The sequence below is a fragment of the Papio anubis genome, chromosome 5, assembly GCF_008728515.1.
Source record: "Papio anubis isolate 15944 chromosome 5, Panubis1.0, whole genome shotgun sequence".
Classification (NCBI taxonomy): Eukaryota; Metazoa; Chordata; class Mammalia; order Primates; family Cercopithecidae; genus Papio; species Papio anubis.
Genome location: NC_044980.1, coordinates 3192719 through 3199016, shown reverse-complemented (window position 1 = coordinate 3199016; position 6298 = coordinate 3192719). Strand labels below are relative to the sequence as shown.

The 6298-nt window shown below is 45.5% G+C and overlaps 1 long non-coding RNA gene across 2 annotated transcripts; it reads right to left on the bottom strand.

The window, feature by feature from the left end:
- Positions 1-404: 404 nt before the first annotated feature.
- Positions 405-5402, bottom strand: LOC103884905. Of its 2 annotated transcripts, XR_647724.4 has the most exons (4): positions 4872-5402; positions 2237-2348; positions 1813-1913; positions 405-1346 (listed from the first exon to the last, which is right to left on the bottom strand). It is a non-coding gene; the product is annotated as an uncharacterized LOC103884905 (long non-coding RNA). The 2 variants fall into 2 exon arrangements; XR_002522406.2 differs by lacking the exon at positions 4872-5402 and having other exon boundaries at positions 2237-2807.
- Positions 5403-6298: the final 896 nt, after the last annotated feature.

Below are 6298 nucleotides of genomic sequence, written 5' to 3'. Positions count from 1 at the left end.
CACAAAACACACAGACACCTGTGAAAATTGTCATCCCTTTCTGCTACTCTAATCAGTGTTCGATATTACTTGTATATATAGAAAGGCACATGTGCAATCTATGTGGAATGGCTTTGGTGACTAAGATAATAACAGATAAGAGAGAAATTCTTGCAGATGCTTAAGGCACTTGGTGTTTTGTTTTGTTTCGTTTTCATTTTTTTTGGGATGGAGTCTCACTGTCGCCCCAGGCTGGAGTGCGGTGGCGAGATCTCGTCTCACTGCAACCTCCGCCTTCCGGGTTCAAGTGATTTTCCTGCCTCAGCCTTCTGAGTAGCTGAGATTACAGGCACACACCACCATACCTGGCTAGATTTTGTGTTTTCAGTAGAGACAGGGTTTCACCATGTTGGTCAGGCTGGTCTCAAACTCCTGATCTCAAGTGATCCACCCACCTCAGCCGCCCAAAGTGCTGGGATTATGGGAAAGAGCCACTGCACCGGCCAAGGCACTTTGTCTTGATCTATCTCCAAGTCACTAGCCAACATTCACTTGTTTTAGTGACATTGTCACTCATTATCTCTGTTTCTCTATTAGTTTGCTGGGACTTGCATAACAAGTTGCCACAGATGGTGGCTTAAACAGCAGGTTTGCCTGTCCTCACAGTTCCGGAGGCAGGAAGTCCTGCCAGCAGGATTGGTTGCATGTGAGCTCTGGATGCCCCTCTCCTTGGCTCCTGGACAACCATCTTCTCCCTGTGACTTCACAGGGCCTTCTCCACCTTTTTCTAGGTTCTTGCCTGCAGAATCTTTCCTTTTTATTGAATTTGTGATGCTCTTTGGAAAGGCGCATCACACGTGGGTTCCATGAAGGACCAGGCAGAAAGCTGGGGTTAGAAATCTTTTCCCAGCTCCTGGGAGCGTGGCATTCTCAGGGTTGAAGGAATCTGAGGAGAGTTGGACATTATTCCCCTGTCAAAGTAAATTCAATACAAATATTTGGTAATAATTTGATGATAAAATGGCATTTGTCCCTCATAAGGGGATAATGAAAGTATTTATCTATATGATTCTTTTCTAACCACTCTTAAGCTAGGATGTTGGTTGACTTCAATCACTCATCTATTCAAGTGTGTCTCTGAGGATAAAAATGACGCCCAGAAAATGTGTGGTAGAGAAGAAACTGTTCACACGGAATAACAGCCCCAGCACATGGCTTGGGATATTTCTTTAATTATCCACTAAGAAGGCAAACTTTATGCACAGATTGGGAGTTATGGTTGCTTTACCCCCAAAAAATGAATGAGTCATTTATCCTATGACGTCCCTGGAGGCCAGAGTGCATCCTCTTCTTTAATTAGATCTACCCTAAAAACATATAAGACAACTACATAAGACCATCCAGAAAAGGCCAAACATGAATACAAAATTTAAAAATGAGGGCTGAGTGCAGTGGCTCACACCTGTAATTCCAGCACTTTGGGAGGTCGAGGCAGGAGGATCACTTGAGGTCAGGAGTTCAAGACAGCCTGGCCAACACAGTGAAACCCGTCTCTACTAAAAATACAAAAATTAGCTGGGCATGGTGGCGCGCACCTATAGTCCCAGCTACTGGGGAGGCTAACGCAGGAGAATCACTTGAACCCAGGAGGCAGAGGTTGCAGTGAGCTGAGATCGCGCCACTGCACTCCAGCCTGGTTGACAGAGTGAGACTCCATCTCAAAAAATATATAAATAAATAAGTAGTTATCCACATTCATCAAACAAACAGAGGTTCCTAGAGTGAACCTGCTGCTGAGGAGAACACCTTGTCCAAATGACAAAATTCACTCACCCTCTGCAACAAGCCTCTTTCTCAGGCTCAGGCGCCCTTGCGGCCACAGGCTCTTGGGTGAAGCACGCTTATCCATTGTTGAACTGCTGACATCCGTAAGTCTGGCAGAGCGAGGAAAGCGTACAATCGGGTCAGTCTTTCCTCCAATAAACAATCTGTTTTTGTGCTTTTGATTAAAATTTAATAATAAAAAAAATTCAGCGAGACAAAGACTTGTGAAAAGCAGGTGAGGAAAGATCAACATTTACTCTGTACGAAACTAATCCTTCCCTCTCTCCCTTCTCATATTCCCTATTCATCTGGATGAGTCGGACATCCTAGGAAACCCCGGCTGGCCCCCGACAGGAGGGCGTCTTTTTTCTCTGAATCCAAGCCCTGAAGGAATCTAAAACTTGATCTGGGAACTTCCACCTCCACAGCTCACCTACTGAAACCAGAGTCCTTCTTCCAGCGGCTGCAAAGATACACATTCCATTCCGGCTGAGGGCGGCGGCTATCTTAGGGTCTCTTAGCGTCTACTGTGCAGAAATCCACATCTGTGAAATTCAGAAAGCAGAATTCCACAACGATAAGGCTGAGCCCATAAAAACCACCACATTGGACCCAGGGAAATCCTGGTGTGAGTGCGGGACTCAGGCCACCCGGTGGGGCAGGCTGGGGAGAGCCTGAGCTCTCCATCAAGGTGGGTGTGTGCCACAGACAGCCACGAAGGCGCGGGCGTGCATTCCAGGAAGCAGAAGGGTGCCAGGCATATGCACTCAACCACTTCAAATTATGGGATTTATCTAGAGCAGAGGTCACAAACTTGGTGGTTGAATGCCGTGTGTAATTGTGAGCAACAGAAGGCACTATGAAAATGGTGTTTTCCAATAAAAGACTTCAAAAATCCACTCATTTGCTTTTCTGCTACTAAAAACGAAGGTCATTAAATAACACATATACAACTGCATACATGTGTATGTTTCACATATGTGCGTGTGTGTGTATATATGTATGTATACATATATATTTTTTCCTTAACTTGGAAAAATATGCCATGATTAGAAACATAGGAAAAAAGGTGGGAAGATATAATGTGGAAATAACAGAATCGAGAAGTAGTCATTCAGACAGAGAAGGGAGATTCCTGAATGAGAGAAAGGATGAGACAGAGGGAGGGAGGGAAGAAGGGAGGGAGGGAAGGAAAGAAAAGAAAGAATGAATGAATGAACAAAGAAAAAGAGCAAAAGAAAGAAAGAAAGAAAGAAAGAAAAGAAAGTTCCCTGAAATTACAGTGGCAGTGAATATATCAATGTGTTTCTGAGGGTGTATCATAAAAAAAAATCAAGCCAGGAAACAGATCTCAGAAACTCATGACATGCACATATGTGTGTGTGTGTATATATATGTGTGTGTATATATATACACACACACATATATGATACACACACACACACATATATATGTATACACACACACACACATATATATGACCATATCTACCAAGTGTGAATTCCATCCTCTAAAAGTTGGATATGAAACCCAGTAGATCAGAGCTAAGCCAAGCTCTAGAGTGACTCCTCCCCACATCAACAGGCCGTTTCCTCCTCTGCCTCTGTCCCCTTGCAGCAAGACCATACCCCTGGCGGTGTGTGGATCCTCCGGCAAGGGTATGGCTCTCCAGCCGGATGGCCCCTCTGTGGCCTCTGGCCTTCGCTGTGGTGCAGCCCTCCTTCCTAGTTTGGGTGGTAGCCTCTGCCTCAAAAATATGTGCACAGACAACAGGGTCCCTGCAGGTCTTGCATGCCTGTTGATAGAGTTCGCTCAGTGTGAACGGACATTCTTGTCAATCCTTCCAGGAGACACAGGGACTTCCTGAGTGGCCCACCTGCTGCGCCAGGGGAAGGGCCTCTGAGTCTCCCACTGGGCCTCGGCCAGTGCTCTCTCCACCTCTACCACTGCAGCTCGCCAGCACCCTCTCTGCAATGGACACGCTGAATAGGCCTACTCAGGACAGGGAGGCCTCCGGCAACAAGCAATGGGTACTTCTCAGCTCTCCTTCTCTCTCTCCGGGCCCCAGTTTTTGACCAGACAGGCTGCTGTCTCCTCTCTGGACACCACACTGTATCCCTTCCCACTCTGTGCCTCATTGTGTGAACGCCAGGCTTCTAGAAATCCCACCAGTGAGCCACTTATTCCAACATCCAGAGCCTCCTCCCGATTCCAGGTGGGGTCCGTCATGCTCCGGAGGTGAGGAGGCTGTAGAGGAGGAACTCCTTACGGCCTCTAGATGACATGCTTGCCTAGTCTTCACGGAGGTCTCTGCTCTTCCAGCCCAATAAATTCTCCTGTAAACTCACTGGACTTGGGGGCTGGCTCTCCCAATTTTCTTCTCCATGTTCTCTCCACTTTGTTTCCCAACCATCAGTTCAGTTTACTATTTTCTATCACAGAGCACACAATGAGCAGATGCACCCACATCACTCTCAGCTGTGGTCACCTCACTACTCCGAGTCTAACTACAGGAAATGAGGGCATGAAATCTCCCCTCCCCACACTCCCTCCCCCACCTCTCTATTCTGCCTACAGAAGAAATGACGTTGGAGAGGGCAATTTGGTGCTGATCTCTTACCAATTTTAAATCTTACCATGTGTGTACAGAGAGAAAGAAAAATAGTACTGGTGGATAAAAGGTAACATAAATTCAGAGGCAAAATTTCACCTATTGATTGTGGTAGTGGTGGTTCCATAATTGTATGTATTTTTGAAAACTCACAGAGGTATATACCAGAAGAATAAAGGTTAGTGTTTGTAAACAAAAAAGTGAAAAACAAAGGAAGGTGTGGATTAGGGGGATGGTGAGGGAGGATGGGAGAAAACACCGCTGACAAATTCAAATAGACTTCCGGGACTGACATGAACTTCTGGCCTGGATCTCCTAACTGAGTTCTGAGGAACATCCTAGGCTTAGCAATGTTGGACGAAACTTATTTCTAAAGACCTTGAGGAAGGGAGATTCCATCTTTTTCTGTGGTAACCCATTCCAGCCTCAGGAAGTTCTTTGTATCTTAAATTATTACCGTATGATGCAGTTTAAGTCCATTTCCTCCATGTCTAATTTCTGCCCACTGACGACAGAAAGCAGCTGGTCACGTCCTCAGAGTAACGCTCGTTCTTACTCCTGAATGTCTCTTGCAGGCTAGCTGTCAACCATCTCATCATTAAACTAAATACAGGCAGTTTCTATAACCTTCTGAAATTCTTGCTGGCTCATTAATCATTCCTCATGTTCCACGCACGAAATCGAGCCCAGGGCTTTAGGAAAAGGCTGAGTGTCAGTCGTAAGAGCCGGACATTGTGAGTTCATGATTCCACATGCTTTTCTATGCAAGCTGATACCTTGCGTTTGTTACATCACAGAAACACCAGATGGTTGATACACCCACTGTTGGACTTCTCTAACATCTACCACCTCTAGAATCTGTATTTAAATGGACCATTGGCATTTGCAGAACTGACATCTGTAGTTTAGGGTAGCCTGTGCTCTCCAGTCTGTAGCATGTAACTTAAAAAGCAGATGATAGGCCGGGCGCGGTGGCTCAAGCCTGTAATCCCAGCACTTTGGGAGGCCGAGACGGGTGGATCACGAGGTCAGGAGATCGAGACCATCCTGGCTAACACGGTGAAACCCCGTCTCTACTAAGAAATACAAAAAACTAGCCGGGCGAGGTGGCGGGCGCCTGTAGTCCCAGCTACTCGGGAGGCTGAGGCCGGAGAATGGCGTGAACCCGGGAGGCGGAGCTTGCAGTGAGCTGAGAACCGGCCACTGCCCAACAAACTGGGGGAAAAAAAAAAAAAAAAAACCAAGAAAAAAAAAAAAAAAAAAAAAAAAAAAAAAAAAAAAAGCAGATGATAGTAAGCAAGGCATAAGATTGTCGTGATATCAAATAAGAACATGTAGTAATGGTTTTCAACTGAGCTCCAAGTACACACAGAAGCCCCTAGACAATAAGTAACTATATCAAGGGGGTCTCTCACTTGAGGAGTGTGAAGCTCTGGAGATGTATTCCTTTAGAATGCATTAAGTCCACTGCATAAGCCTTTGTTTCCAGTAATAATACAATTTTAGTCTTTATGAAAATATTGTGTGTGAATGTGTGTTTGCGTATGTCAGTATGTATGTGTGTGAATATGCATGGTGTTTGTGAGGGTGTGTCTTTGTGTATGCAAGTGTGTATATGTGCGAGTGTATGTGAGTGCCTGTGTGGTGTTGTGTGTCTGTGTTCACACACGTGCGTGGTGCATTAGGAGGAAAACACTCTTCACATATTGAATTGGCAGGAGTTTCCACCCATAATCATAACGTTGGTGTCAATGAGGTCTACTTGATTCAGGTGCTTCTTTGTAACAAGAACTGCACAGCACTTTGTTTGGGAACACTTTTCTTGATGTTCTTGTCTTCCATCTATTCCACAAATGTCATTGGACTACTCTCTGTGGAAGACCC